The 13,648-nt window shown below is 37.4% G+C and overlaps 1 pseudogene; it reads right to left on the bottom strand.

Annotated features, from left to right (window-relative positions):
• Nucleotides 1-3,201: 3,201 nt before the first annotated feature.
• LOC107705567 (potassium voltage-gated channel subfamily H member 7-like) overlaps nucleotides 3,202-13,648 on the bottom strand; it is a 70,600-nt pseudogene continuing 60,153 nt past the window's right edge.

Below are 13,648 nucleotides of genomic sequence, written 5' to 3'. Positions count from 1 at the left end.
TTTGTTTGTAAAATGGCACAGTTTTTTAAATATCTGAAAGTACACTCTTAACATCAGTCAGTCAAGCATTATAATATATTATGATAATCAAGTATTATTTAATGATAGAACTTTAGTAATTACAATTAAAACTGGTAACCATGTATGAATGCATATTAGTCATTTTAACTGAACTTAGGACTGGTGGTGGTGCTTTTTTGGTCATTCAGTGTTTCTGTAAAAAAAAAAGGGAAAAAAATAATAATAATACTGATAAGATAGTAGTAGTAGTAGTAGTAGTAGTAGTAATAATAATAATAATACTACGAATTTTACTAAGAACAATATAAAACGCACGAAGGATTAACGAGCTGCTGGATTCATGAATATTAACCAGGTTGTGTGTGTTCGCTTAAACTGATTTGCTGAAATCAAAACAAGGACGATAATAGGTGAGCGTCAGCCAATGAGATTGCCGTTTGCGCATTAGTTCTGCCCACTACCGGAGAACCCGGCAGTTCTTGAAAGCTGAAGAATTCCAAAAGAACTCCGTTATTTTGATAGGAAAAAAAGGATCGTTTACATGTATCGCGTCAATTTTGCATGTTATGCAAGATCTCGCTCCGTCTTATCCTTGCGTGTGAGAAAAAAAAAGCGACGGCGAGTCGTGCGCCTTCACACTAGAGTTTACGGTACGTCAAATACTGGTCCGCTGCGCATCCATTCAGATGAACTGAAAAATATCACAGATCGCCTGATGGTGAGTGAAACTCTGTAGCGCTCAGTCAGTGTTCGGCGAGTAAAAATATATCTGTGCTAAACTTATACTTAGCGTCCAACTCACACACTGGCGAGTAAAATCTGAGAATTTATTAGCAATTGGCTAATATTAGACATCATTTAGTCGCCCAGAGGTAAGATTTAGTTGCATATGCGAGTGATTTACTCGCAATGTAGCCAATCAGAGACGAGGCTGCTAAATTCTGATTGGCTGCCTTGACAACCAATCACAACATTCCTTGCATTACTGATGACAGCGGAAGAGGGAAAATACAGTGCATGCATAATTATTATGCAAGTTGATATTTCTGATTATATTTTTTTCCAAGCACATTTCCATCATTTAGTCGCCCAGAGGTAAGATTTAGTTGCATATGCGAGTGATTTACTCGCAATGTAGAGGGTTGATAAAACATATCTGTACAAAACAGAAACAGCAGACGGCTGAAGGAGATGCAATTTTATGGGGTTAGATCTCTGCCACAATTCTGCGCGTGAAAGATCATATTTTGAGCGCACAAAAGTGCATTTTGCACACGCGCGAACTGAGTTTTGTGGGAAAATGTTTGTCTCGCAAAGAAGAAAGAAGACGTCCTCCCCATTATAAACGTAGCATTTATTTAATCAAGCTCCAAATACGGCTCTTTGTAGATCCTATGGGGAAAGGTGACGTCACCTAGCACCAGTCGTTTGCATATTTTGCACCTCCAGCGCAAGACAAATACGGCTAATTTTGCATCATCACATCGTTGTAAATACAAGATTAATAGTAGTTATTAAGATTGATGTCGTTTGGAATTGGTAAAATGTGCTTGAAAAAAAATATGATCAGAATATCAACTTGCATAATAATTATGCATGCACTGTATTTTTCCTCTTCGGCTGTCGTGGTAATGCAAGGAATGTTGTGATTGGTTGTCATGGCAGCCAATAAGAATTTAGCAGCCTCGTCTCTGATTGGCTGGAATTATGGCATATTGTAACGCTGGGTTGTGTTGTGTCAAGCAAGCGAGCTGTTGGCATTTAGACAGCACTGAGGGCGGGCATCAGGTGAGCAAGCTAGTGAAACATTGCACGCGCAAAAGAGAAGGTCTGCACAAATCTAAAAACTTATTTTAAATGCAAAATTGATTTTTGCTCTAAATCAAGGCAGCCAATCAGAATTTAGCAGCCTCGTCTCTGATTGGCTGGAATTATGGCATATTGTAACGCTGGGTTGTGTTGTGTTGAGCAAGCGAGCTGTTGGCATTTAGACAGCACTGAGGGCGGGCATCAGGTGAGCAAGCTAGTGAAACATTGCACGCGCAAAAGAGAAGGTCTGCACAAATCTAAAAACTTATTTTAAATGCAAAATTGATTTTCGTGTGCTCTAAATACTTTCTTCTTTGCAAGACAAACATTTTCTCCACAACACTCAGTTCGTGCGTGTGCAAAACGCACTTTTGCATGCTGAAAATATGATCTTTCGCGCACAGAATTGTGGCAGAGATCTAATCCCATACAATTTCACTCCCTGACAGCAGGTGGCGCTTATGGAACAGCAGCCAATCATGTGTTTGGAGCAAAAACAGGCCGGTTCCGATTTATGGCCGTTCAAACGTTTTCTAACATTAATTGTTTCAGGACAGTGGTAAACTGTTCGTTCTTGGCTAAAGGAAAACACAATTAAATTTTTTTAAATGACAATTTTCCAGGACTACAACAAGATTTTCCAGTACACTTTACATGTGTTTTCCAGGAGTGGAAAATTAGTCATCAGTTTTCCAGGTTTTCTAGGATGCGTGGGAACCCTGGTAATACAGCTATAACTGCAACATGAATGGACAACCAGAGTGGATCATTGTGGCAACATTTCCACAGATGGACAAGAAGTTATTAAAACAGTTTATGGGCTGCTTTTGTTTTATCATAAATTTGCCTCATAAACATTCAAATAATATCTACCCAGGGTTAAAAATGACCCTTTAAGTGTTAAAAGCCCCAAAGTGTTTGTGGAGTGGTAGAACGTTCATCTGTGGTTTGAATTACCCACTATGAGGGCCAAAAATGGTGACACTCAGACCATCAAAGTTCTGTCAAATTCAATACTGAGAAATGATATTGCAATACTGACAATGTTACAATGTTTAGCTGGCTCTGAAGGGACAGCGTGTCATTGCTGAATGTAACTGTCCTGTGGAAATCTGATATGGGCAGAATAATGTGATATTTGGAGATGATGACAGTTTGATGATGAGGCTTTGCTTTGCAGAGTTCAGTTCAAGTAAAAGATTCTTCCTGAATACCAGGAAATTCATAGTTAAGTAAATACATACATAAATCTCAAATAAGTGATATAATGACAAAAACCAAGCTCATGACACTTGATTACCAATGCAAGTGTTTTTTTTAAGAAACATGCAAAAAAAGCAAAAAAAAAAACACTGCATTTTTTTCCCAGCATGCATCTTTCATTAACATGGTTGTATGACCAATATGTTACTTCCTGACCACCATTTCATTTATATATTTACAAAACGAACAACCTTTAGACTGATTCATACTGCATTAATGTATCTGTTCACCAGCTTTTGTTTGACTCCTTTTAAGGTAACTATGAGGGACATTGAAGGTAATTTTCAGTTCTTTGCATATGACTCTTCGGTTTTGTGTTCTCTACCCTGAGTCTAGCTGTAGCTGCTGTTATTTTGAAAGGAGGAAGTTGAGCTTACTGTAGATTTTGTTCTGTGCTATGCATAGTTACTTGAAAGCATACAGACGTTTGACTCCTCTATGAAGCATTCTTATTCAAAATTCAGAATATTACAGATTAAACACTACTCTTACTGTACTTGCCCCTGGGAATTCTGTTATTATTAGATTCTGTTTCACGACCATGAAACTTTAACCTTTGACCTTATGTTACCGCCCTGGAAGGCCAGGATCAGAGGAGGGCCTGTGGAGACCCGCCTCCCACTCTGGCTCTGTCACCAATGGAGTCGTCGTGTTGAGGTCAGAGGTCATCTCCGTGGTAACAGCAGGCGTTGGAGTCTTTGGCTTTACAGGCGTTCTCTAGATCATCAGGACTCTGCAAAGAAGAAAACAGATTAAACATACTGCTATTTCTGCCATTTGAATGTTGCATGCTAGTGTTATTGCAAAGTCAGTCAAAATCAACTGCAATCTGGCAAAAGTTTTTAATCAAATGATGCTGCACAGCGCAGTGGACAAATGCTTGTATTATTGATAACATTGTGCTACTGTTTGAAATGATTATTGTTTCATATTGCCTGCTTTCACATAGGAATTTTAAAAATAGTATGCAGTAGCGTTGCTAGGCAGTTGCCAGGGTATTTCCAGTTGTTGCTAGTCAGCTGCAAGGTAGGGTGATCAGATGTCCTCCTCATTTTTGAAAAAGTTATAATTACTGTATACAGTAAAAAGTCACAGCTTATGAAAATGAAATAAAATTAGAAATATCATTAAATGTTACACATGTATAATACAATTATTATGAAAATGGTAAACATTTTAATGCAGTTTTAATTACAATATGTTCTAATATTTATTTATTTATTTTGCAATATAATTTTGATGTCTTTGATGCAATGGTACCAATTTAATATTTTTCATATTTTTCACAGTGTAAATTGTATTAAAACAAGTCAGGGTCAATAATTATTAGTTATAATAATTCAAATTATTATAATTATTAATTATAACAATAGAATATGGAACCCACAGGTATACTACTGTTAAAATATCAGCTATGATTTTGAAATGCATTTTTCTCAAATAACATTTTATGTTCTCGTCTTTATTTATGTATATGAGGACATCAATTTATTTAGCGTTGTAATTAGTGATACGACTGCACGTTATGCCTTAAATGCCTGTCTTGTCAGAACTTCATCTAGGCTCAAAGCCATTTGTTAGGAACTGCTTTTTATTATGGACGTTTAGTGTTTGAAGAGCTAAAAAAATATTTCAACTCAAATCAATATTTTGTGTGTAATTATTTAATTATGTGGCAAGTAGCCATATAATATTGTATTGTCAGGGTTTATTCAGTTATAACAACCAGCCGGATGCACATTATTCCTTACATAATAAGTGAGATTTCAATTAAACTTGGCCACTGAACTAAGAAATATCCCCGGTTTCTTCTTCAGAAATCTGGTCCCGTTACTGTGAGGTGATTACATTTAATGACTGCAAAGCAGCCACTCAGGTGCTCTGCTGGTTTCTGTGATATTGAGATTGCATAATGTGCAGTATTCACACTAGCTTTCCATTCTGAACACAGCCGGTGTTACCTGCGTCTGTATGGCAGTGACGGGCTGCACAGGTTTGTGGTAGTCTGGAATGACGGCCACAGTACTGTACGCTGGAGGTCCCAGAGTGCTCTGCCTCTGGAGCAACTGTAAAATAGCTTGGATGTCTGATGTCATCTGCTCTTCCAGCCTACAAACACACACATACAGGTGCATCTCAATAAATTAGAATGTCGTGGAATTGTTAAATGTGAGCCAAAATCATCACAATTAAAAGAACCAAAGACGTAAACTTCTTCAGTCTGTGTGCACTGAATTTATTTAATACACGAGTTTCACAATTTGAGTTGAATTACTGAAATAAATGAACTTTTCCACGACATTCTAATTTATTGAGATGCACCTGCATATTGATGCAGAAGTGCAATACAGCCTCTGACCGGCAGATGGCGGCAAGTACCATTCTATAAACAGCACAAAATGTTCTGCATGATAAAGTTGATGTTTTAACTTGTACTCTCTTGATTTATTCTTTCATGTGACCTACTTTATCTCCCGTCCTCTCTCTTTCACCTGTTTAGGTGTTCCTGCAGTACATCCAGTCTTTGCTCCATTTCGCCGAATGTGATGTCACTTTCACAGTCGTCTCCTCCTCCTCTGTCCTGAGATTTCGCTGAGTCATCTGCATTCCCACAAGGCCATTCTTCAACACACACATCTAGAGAAACACAACGTCCCAGTGCAATTAATCACAGACACACACAAACACACCAGATACATATAAACCCAAATGAATCATAAACATGTAAGACGGATTAGTTTTTTATGTTGTCAATTGTACTGCACAAACACATTTATATATCTACACACACACACACACACACACACACACATAAACACATCATTAATTCTCTCCACACTGCACCAGTGTCCCCTAATATAACAGCTGCAATACCCAGAAGCCAAAAATTTTTTTGCGTGTGTTTGCCTCAACAAGATATTACACCAAGCTCAATCTTATCATATGCTCTAGTGCCGTCTTGTAATATTTAGAGATTTGGAGAAAAAATGAGAGAAGGAAAGAGCAGACGAGAAGCTTCCTGGCTGTGTAATTGTATCAGCAGTCATTGTTCATACATTCAAAACCTCTTCTTTACAGTAAAGAGTCACAAAAAATTGCAGCACTTCGTGACTCATTGCTTTCTTCTAGTTATTTATAAATTCACTTTATATACTCAATCTGACATTGCAATTTTTGCCAATACCTACTACGAAGCTTGTGTATACAATGCATTTTATATATAGGTTCATAGAAAGGGTTGCCAATATCGATAATAATACCATCAAATACACCTTAAGGTGCACATTAGTGGAATTTCATGGTCAGAAAAGGTCTACTGTCAACATTGTAGAGATGTATGAAGCACAGCTCACACAGAAGTCACTTTCAAACCACACAGCTTTCTGTTGGTCAACGTGGTGAATGTGTGATCAACTTGAATCAAAAATTGTATGGGGAAATCTTTCATAAAATTTCCGATCACATGGATTTCTACTGAAATCACTAGACTATCAACTATCACTTGCCTGCAAAAATTTGCTTTTTTATAAAAAAGTGATATATTATATTATTATAAAATTGTTGCAAACACATTTTTATGAAATCACCAAGGGTTTTCAAGCTAGTGCCCATGGAACGCAGAAAATGTGACCAAAAAGAAAAAAATTTAAGATTAAAGACAATGTAATAGAAGTTATCGCACTGATTATTTATGTTAATTTAATATGTTTAACACGCACACAAAAATTGTAAAACATGTTGCACTGAAATTATAATTATGAAATCACGTTACAAATGAATCTGGATTTTAACAAAATAAAATAATAACATGAATAGTAGGTAGAAAAAAGTAACAATAAAAAGGAAATAGTCTCTTGCTTTGCTTTTTTTTATTTGCTCTTGCTTTGTACCGTTACAATATAAAATATAATTTAATTTAGAAATTGTCTTTTAAGTCTACATGAAATAAAAATGTATTTTTTTTTATATATATTATATATTTTATATATTATATTACATATTTCTTATTTAAAATTGTGTAACTTGATCTTCCATTGAAATTACTCTCTGGTGATGTATGTTGGACAATCATTTCATCCGCTTAAATCCCGCCCCTTAGAGTTGGCTGCAAGCTTGCATTAAGATCTGCCGCCATTCAATTAGCAAACATTAGCTGGACAAGTCCCTGCACTATTTTTTTTTTTTTACTTTTCCGATAATCTGTTTTACTATAGATGTAGCCTATGTCACAAGTAAAGTGTTACTGTTGGGCATCCTGGAGAATGAGTATGTTATACCTTTCTGAAACAGATTGTTTTCAACACAATCTTTAGAGTATGCGTCAGGGATGGTGTTCAGGTTGACAGGAATGGATTGACTCAAAGTCCTCGCCATCTCTTCCTCACCCTCCTCTTCCTCCTCCTCCCCCGTTAACGTGTGAACCTCTCGATCTCTTCCCCTTTCCCTGTCTGTCCTGCTCAGTCTGCTCGGAGAACCTGAGGGAACACAAAGTCCTCACAGAATTACACACACGCTTCTCACGGTCACTCTGCAGACTGCATTTTGAACTAAGAAAAAGATAGTGAGGAATGTGCCAGCAAGAGAGTAAGCGATTTGGCTGGGATGAATAATCCAAACAGCAGGTTACACAGGGACGGGGGATAAAACGGTTCTTGACCGTTCAGGTGAAATCTGGCACGTTGCAACCATACAATAACAAACATCTGTCTGTGGCCAACAATCACCATGGCAACAGCTTGAAACCCAGCGGGAGAAAAAAAGAGATGGATGGAAAGAGGAGGGGAGGTGACGGGGGAAGGGAAACAAAGGAGGGACAGAAAAAAGAGAGAATGATGGAAAAAAGAAGAGGAAGACAGATGCGAGCAGAACAGGAGAAGCTCCTGACCTGCGGAGCGGTTCTTCTTAAAGCAGGGTTTGGTCCTGACGTCAGGGTCTTCTGTGTCTGAGTCACTCACAGCTGTGTAAAGGTTCCTCTGAGAAGCCGTGGCTCCCTGCCAGACAACATCACATTAGGCAAAGCATTATACGAACACTAACTTTATTTACTGCAGCAACATCAGGAAGGGAAAAACAGATAGGCTTTCTTCTGCGGAGCATAAAAGCTGACTTTTTGAAGAATTTCCGGACCATTCTTTAAATACGACGACTTCAAAATAACATAGAAGAGCATCCTCAAAGTAATTCATGCCAAGAGGAACAGACCAAAACTTAAGTCAATCACTGAAAATCTTGACATCCACTCAATAAATCAACGCACAACAGCCCAACAGAGAGTGGAGACTATCAGAATAACAACATAAATTTCAGTCTCTTTGTTACAAAAAAAAAAAAAAAAAGTCCAGTGAGCTTTATTGTCATTCCACTATATGTGGAGACATACACAGGGTTTCTGCAGGTATCATCAAATCTAATTTAATGCCATTTTTAAATTTCTTTAATGCCATACACAACCCATATATATCACACACACTCCTGGACAAAGGTTTTTAATGTTTTTGAAACAAGTCTCTTCTGCTCACCAAGGCTGCAGTAATAGTAATATTGAGAAATATTATTTCAATTTAGAATAACTGTTTTCTATTTTAATATATTTTAAAATGTAATTTATTACTGTAATCCAGTCTGCAGTGTCACATGATCCGTCAGAAATCATTCTAATATGCTAATTTGCTGCTCTGTAACGATCAATTATTATTGGTGCTCAATTATTAATAATGGTTCTTATTATTATCAATATAGAACACTTTTTTCTACTTCATATTTTTGTGGAAGCTGTGATACGTTTTACTTTTCAGGATCCTTTGATGAATAGAAAGTTCAAAATAACAGCATTTATTTGAAATAAAATCTTTTGTAACATTATAAATGTCTTTACTGACACTTTTGATCAATTTATTTTTTTTAAAAACGAAGCATTAACACGTTAGGACTGCACCCCATAAACCCAATCAAGCCTAGAAAAAAAACCAGTCAACCACCCCTTTAAAAAATCAAACCACTGCCATTGACCTCCAGAGCAGGAGAAAAAAATACTATGGAAGTCAATGGCAACCACCAACTGTTTGATTACCAGCAATCTTCAAAATATCTTTTGTTTTCAACATAAGAAAGCAACTCATACAGGTTTGGAACGACATGAGGGTGAGTAAATGATGACAGAATTTTCATTTTTGAGTGAACTATCCCTTTAATGCCATTTAAGGCCTTCATTTTCGAAAAATCAATTTAATGGCTTTTAATGCTTTTCAAAGCCCAGTGGAAACCCTGCATACAAAGGAACAAAATGGAACCACGGTGCTACACATGTAAATGGACTGCATATATATAACCTACTGATAGACGTAATTTAACCATACATTGACTTTACATATACTTTAAACATGTACTTTTGGCTTATGTTTAATTGTATTGCTAATTTATATACTTGGAATATACAGTAGCACAGTGGTTCTCAACCTTTCTGACTCCAAAGCCATCCAGTGCCTTCAATAATATTCAAATGCTCCATTACTTTTCCAGTTGTTTATTATTTATGTTATGTTATTTATATTTAGTTACTCGCAATTTCCACCTGATAAAATGTTTTAGAACTTGGAATGAGTAGGAAAAGGTAAATTCATAAAAGGTATTAAAATACCCATGGGCTTTATTAATTTACATTACTTGTCCAGGTCTAGAATTCACACTTTAAAAAAATTAGGCTTCCTCCTATATACAGGTTTTTCAGGACACTGGAATCCTTAGTTTTTAAAAAAAATTTTTTTTATCATGGTAACACTTTAGTTTAGGGACCAACTCTCACTATCAACTAGTTGCTTATTAGCATGCATATTACTAGCATATTGGCTGTTTCTTAGTAATCATAAAGCACATAGTAATACCTTATTCTGCATGACCGTATTTTACATCTTCACGTGAAAACTACTGGCCTAATTCACAACAATATTTATCAGATGATGCAAGTTGTTGTATATTAATTAAATATTGTTAAAATTAAATGTGGGTTGCCATGATGCTACTATAATCAGCTGTTTCCTTCATAATCTATTTTTATCTACTGAAATCATTGCACAGTATATTTATATTTCTTTGCACAGACCACTGTATATTTTATAAGGCATTCTATTTCTATAACATTACTCTATAAACCATCGTCTCCTAATCTCCCATGTCTTCACTTGTACCTCAGTGTATGTGTTTGTCCACTCAGTATGCCCAAAACTACAGTAAACTGTCCCTCTAGGATTAATAAAATCATACAGATTTGTATTAATGTGCTAATAGTTAATTCCATGATTTCTGAAGATGTTCTGCTTAGTTTTCATAAAGGGTCGCGGTGGACTGCAGAGGGAGCTTTATGTAGTCAATGCTAGTGTGGAACATTTCATCTTATTTCAAAACACTAAGCACTTATAGCTTGTTGCTTTACCTTGGCATTTTCATCACGCAGGTTAAACGTGAGCTCCAGATTGGACAGGAAGTAGTCTGAGAATTCAGGATACATGTCCAGAACCTCCAGCAGATCCTCTCTGTGGATGGTGTGGAGGTCGCAGTAGCTCAATGCTCGAACATCTGCGTTGGCTTTCCCTGGTTTGGCATACAGATGAATCATCTCTCCAAAAATATCATTCGTACCTGAGAGGTGGGCGTACAGTGATCAGAGGAGAAGAGAGGGAAGAGAAGATAAAGCAATGAAGGAATAAAATGAAGAAAGAATTAGAAGGGAGAAAGTAAGTTCCCATATTAGTGTGTGACTACTAAGCAAAATTTCACAGGCAAAAAAGGTCAACTTAGGTAGTGATGTATGAAGCACAGCACACACAGAAGTCACTTTCAAACCAAGCAGATTTCTTGAACCCATTGCAAAATCTGTGGGTAAATCTTTTGCATGTGAAATTCCTAATTGCGTGGATTCCTATTGAAATAGTTTTTTCAATTAAATAAAATTCACTAAATTGATTTTATTGAATGTTTATCTTTAAAGTTGAAGTGTGTCATTTCTGTGCCAAAAATAATAGCTGTTGCAAATATGCTTCCAAAACTCTCCCCATCTGCCATTGATCAAACAAACACTTTCTTGAGGGAATCAACCTTCAAATAGCTTTCTTATTGTTGTCTTTGCATATAAGAGTGGGTTGATTAGGGTGTAACGGTACGCGTATTCGTATACGTATTTCGGTATGGGTACGCATGTGTACCAAACAAATACAGCGTTGTTTTAACCACTGCACGAGTGGAACTTCATTGGAAACTTCCAGTTATATTCTTACTTTTGATAAGAAAAAGTCTCATCTTTCAAATTATGCAATTTTTTTCCAGGAAATTCAAACAATAAATGCCGTTTTGATGCTCTTTTATATGGCGAGACAGATCGCTGTATAAACGACTCAGTTCAAAAGGCAGTGTGGCGCGCGATCGTCCCTTCCTCTTTACTACTAGTTTTAACACGAAATAAACATGAATGAACATCTCATGTTATCGCTCAATCAGTGTTTCAACCGCGGAAAGATGTCAACAAAACAGCTTGTAAACAAAATGTCATGTAGCATTTCATTTACCTCAAGTAAGTCATCAGTGTCCACAGCTCGTTATTTCGTTAGTAGAAATGAAGTCGAGAAAAGAGTATTTCGTGAAATATTAAACTTAATAATCATTATATTTTACTTACCTGTTAGTGATGTCTTATTTAATGTGTTTAAATAAATCTTTTATGAAAAAGTTATGAGTCACTGTGTAAATGTATACATTTTTTAAGTTGAGTGTTGATTATTATATTTAAAAATAAATAGTAATTAAATTTAAGTTTGGGCTCTGTTGTTAATTGTAACCTTATAATGTAAATGTCAGGCTTGTGTTGTGTTTTGTTCCCCATGTGCTCCCTGTGTCCCAGTGTTTATGCCCATATTTGGTTAGTTTCCTGTTCCTGTCCTGATTATGTTGATTTAATTCCAGGTGTTCCCCGTTTATTTCCATTGATCCCAGGTGTGTCTCGTCATCCCCTCGTCTTGTCATGTGTTTAAATAGTGTTCCCGGTTTTTAGTTCAGCATCTAGTATTGTTCATGTCTACCTGTGCTACGTGAGTTTTCCTTGTTATACCGTATTGTCCCGAATATAAGACGATGTTTTTTTCTTGGAAATACATCTGAAAAAACGCGGTCGTCTTATATTCAGGGTCTAGACTTTGACATGTCAATAATACACCCACAACACTAGGTGGCGCCAAATACGCATAAAACGAGTGTGCCATGAAATACGTAATGTAATGCGTGTTGTAAAGAGCGCAAGTAAAAACAAAAGAAGCAGAAAACCTTAAAGCTGCATGAGTCGTGACTGTCGCGTTAGCCTGATGGCACCAAACTCCCTTTGTGATTTTAAAACGTAAGACAGTACCCAGATTTGAAGACTACAGTAAGATTTAACTTCTACTGTTAATAAGATTTTGGTAGGCTGGTATTAGATGGATAGCCTAAATGTCCTAATTCAGATGGGCTACCTGTTTCTTTTTTTTTAATGGTATATCAAAAAGTGTATATTTTTTAAATGTGATTGTTGGTACATTTGAACAGTTTTTACCATACTTTCAAAACAAAAATTAAAATAGGAAAAATATGCAATATGAAAATAATTGAAGACAAAATGCGTTTTACTGAGAAAAAACAAGATTTGTTTCTAAAAAAGCCTTTTTCCAAAAGGTACATCTGGAAGGGGGGGGGTCGTCTTATATTCGGGCCAATACGGTAATTAAAATTCTCTGGATTGATGTAATCCTCGTCTCCCTCCATTCCTTGCTCTGCACTCCACTCAGTAGTGTGACCGTGACAGAATACTGGACCACAAAAATTAAGCGGCGGCTTTTTCCCCGTGTTTGTTTTCTGCCTTTTTTGGATAGTTTTTGTTTTCCCGTTTTTTTTTTCCCACTGCGGCATGGAAACCGCCGCATGTTTCGCCGCTCCGAAATCTGACCTGTTGGCCGCGGCTCACTCAAGCCTGCCGGCCGCGCGATGTTGTATGGCGCGAGGACGCGCCTTCCGGAGGGGGTGGCGTCATGTCAGGCTTGTTGTGTTTTGTTCCCCATGTGCTCCCTGTGTCCCAGTGTTTATGCCCATATTTGGTTAGTTTCCTGTTCCTGTCCTGATTATGTGTATTTAATTCCAGGTGTTCCCGTTTATTTCCATTGATCCCAGGTGTGTCTTGTCATGTTTAAATGGTGTTCCCGGTTTTTAGTTCAGCGTCCAGTATTGTTCATCTACCTGTGCTACGTGAGTTTTCCTAGTTATAATTAAAATTCTCTGGATTGATGTACTCCTCCTCGTCTCCCTCCGTTCCTTGCTCCGCGCCCAGTAAGGGCTCCGGATCCCCCGTTGAGCCCAGGGAGGGCTCCGGGTCCCCGGTCATGGCCCACGGAGGGCCTCGGAGCACGTAAGCATCCCCAAGTATTTTTGTAGTAGGGGTAGTAGGGCTCCAGCCGTAGCGGCCGATCTGCCATGGTGCCCGGATCTGGGATCGCCTTGGGGCATCCCGTCCCGTCCAAGCCTGTCCTGAGGGATCTCCCAC

The sequence above is a fragment of the Sinocyclocheilus rhinocerous genome, unplaced genomic scaffold (genome assembly GCF_001515625.1).
Source record: "Sinocyclocheilus rhinocerous isolate Xijiao unplaced genomic scaffold, SAMN03320098_v1.1 scaffold504, whole genome shotgun sequence".
NCBI lineage: Eukaryota > Metazoa > Chordata > Actinopteri > Cypriniformes > Cyprinidae > Sinocyclocheilus > Sinocyclocheilus rhinocerous.
The sequence above is the reverse complement of the archived record's forward strand: the minus strand, read 5'-3'. Positions and strand labels throughout refer to the sequence as shown.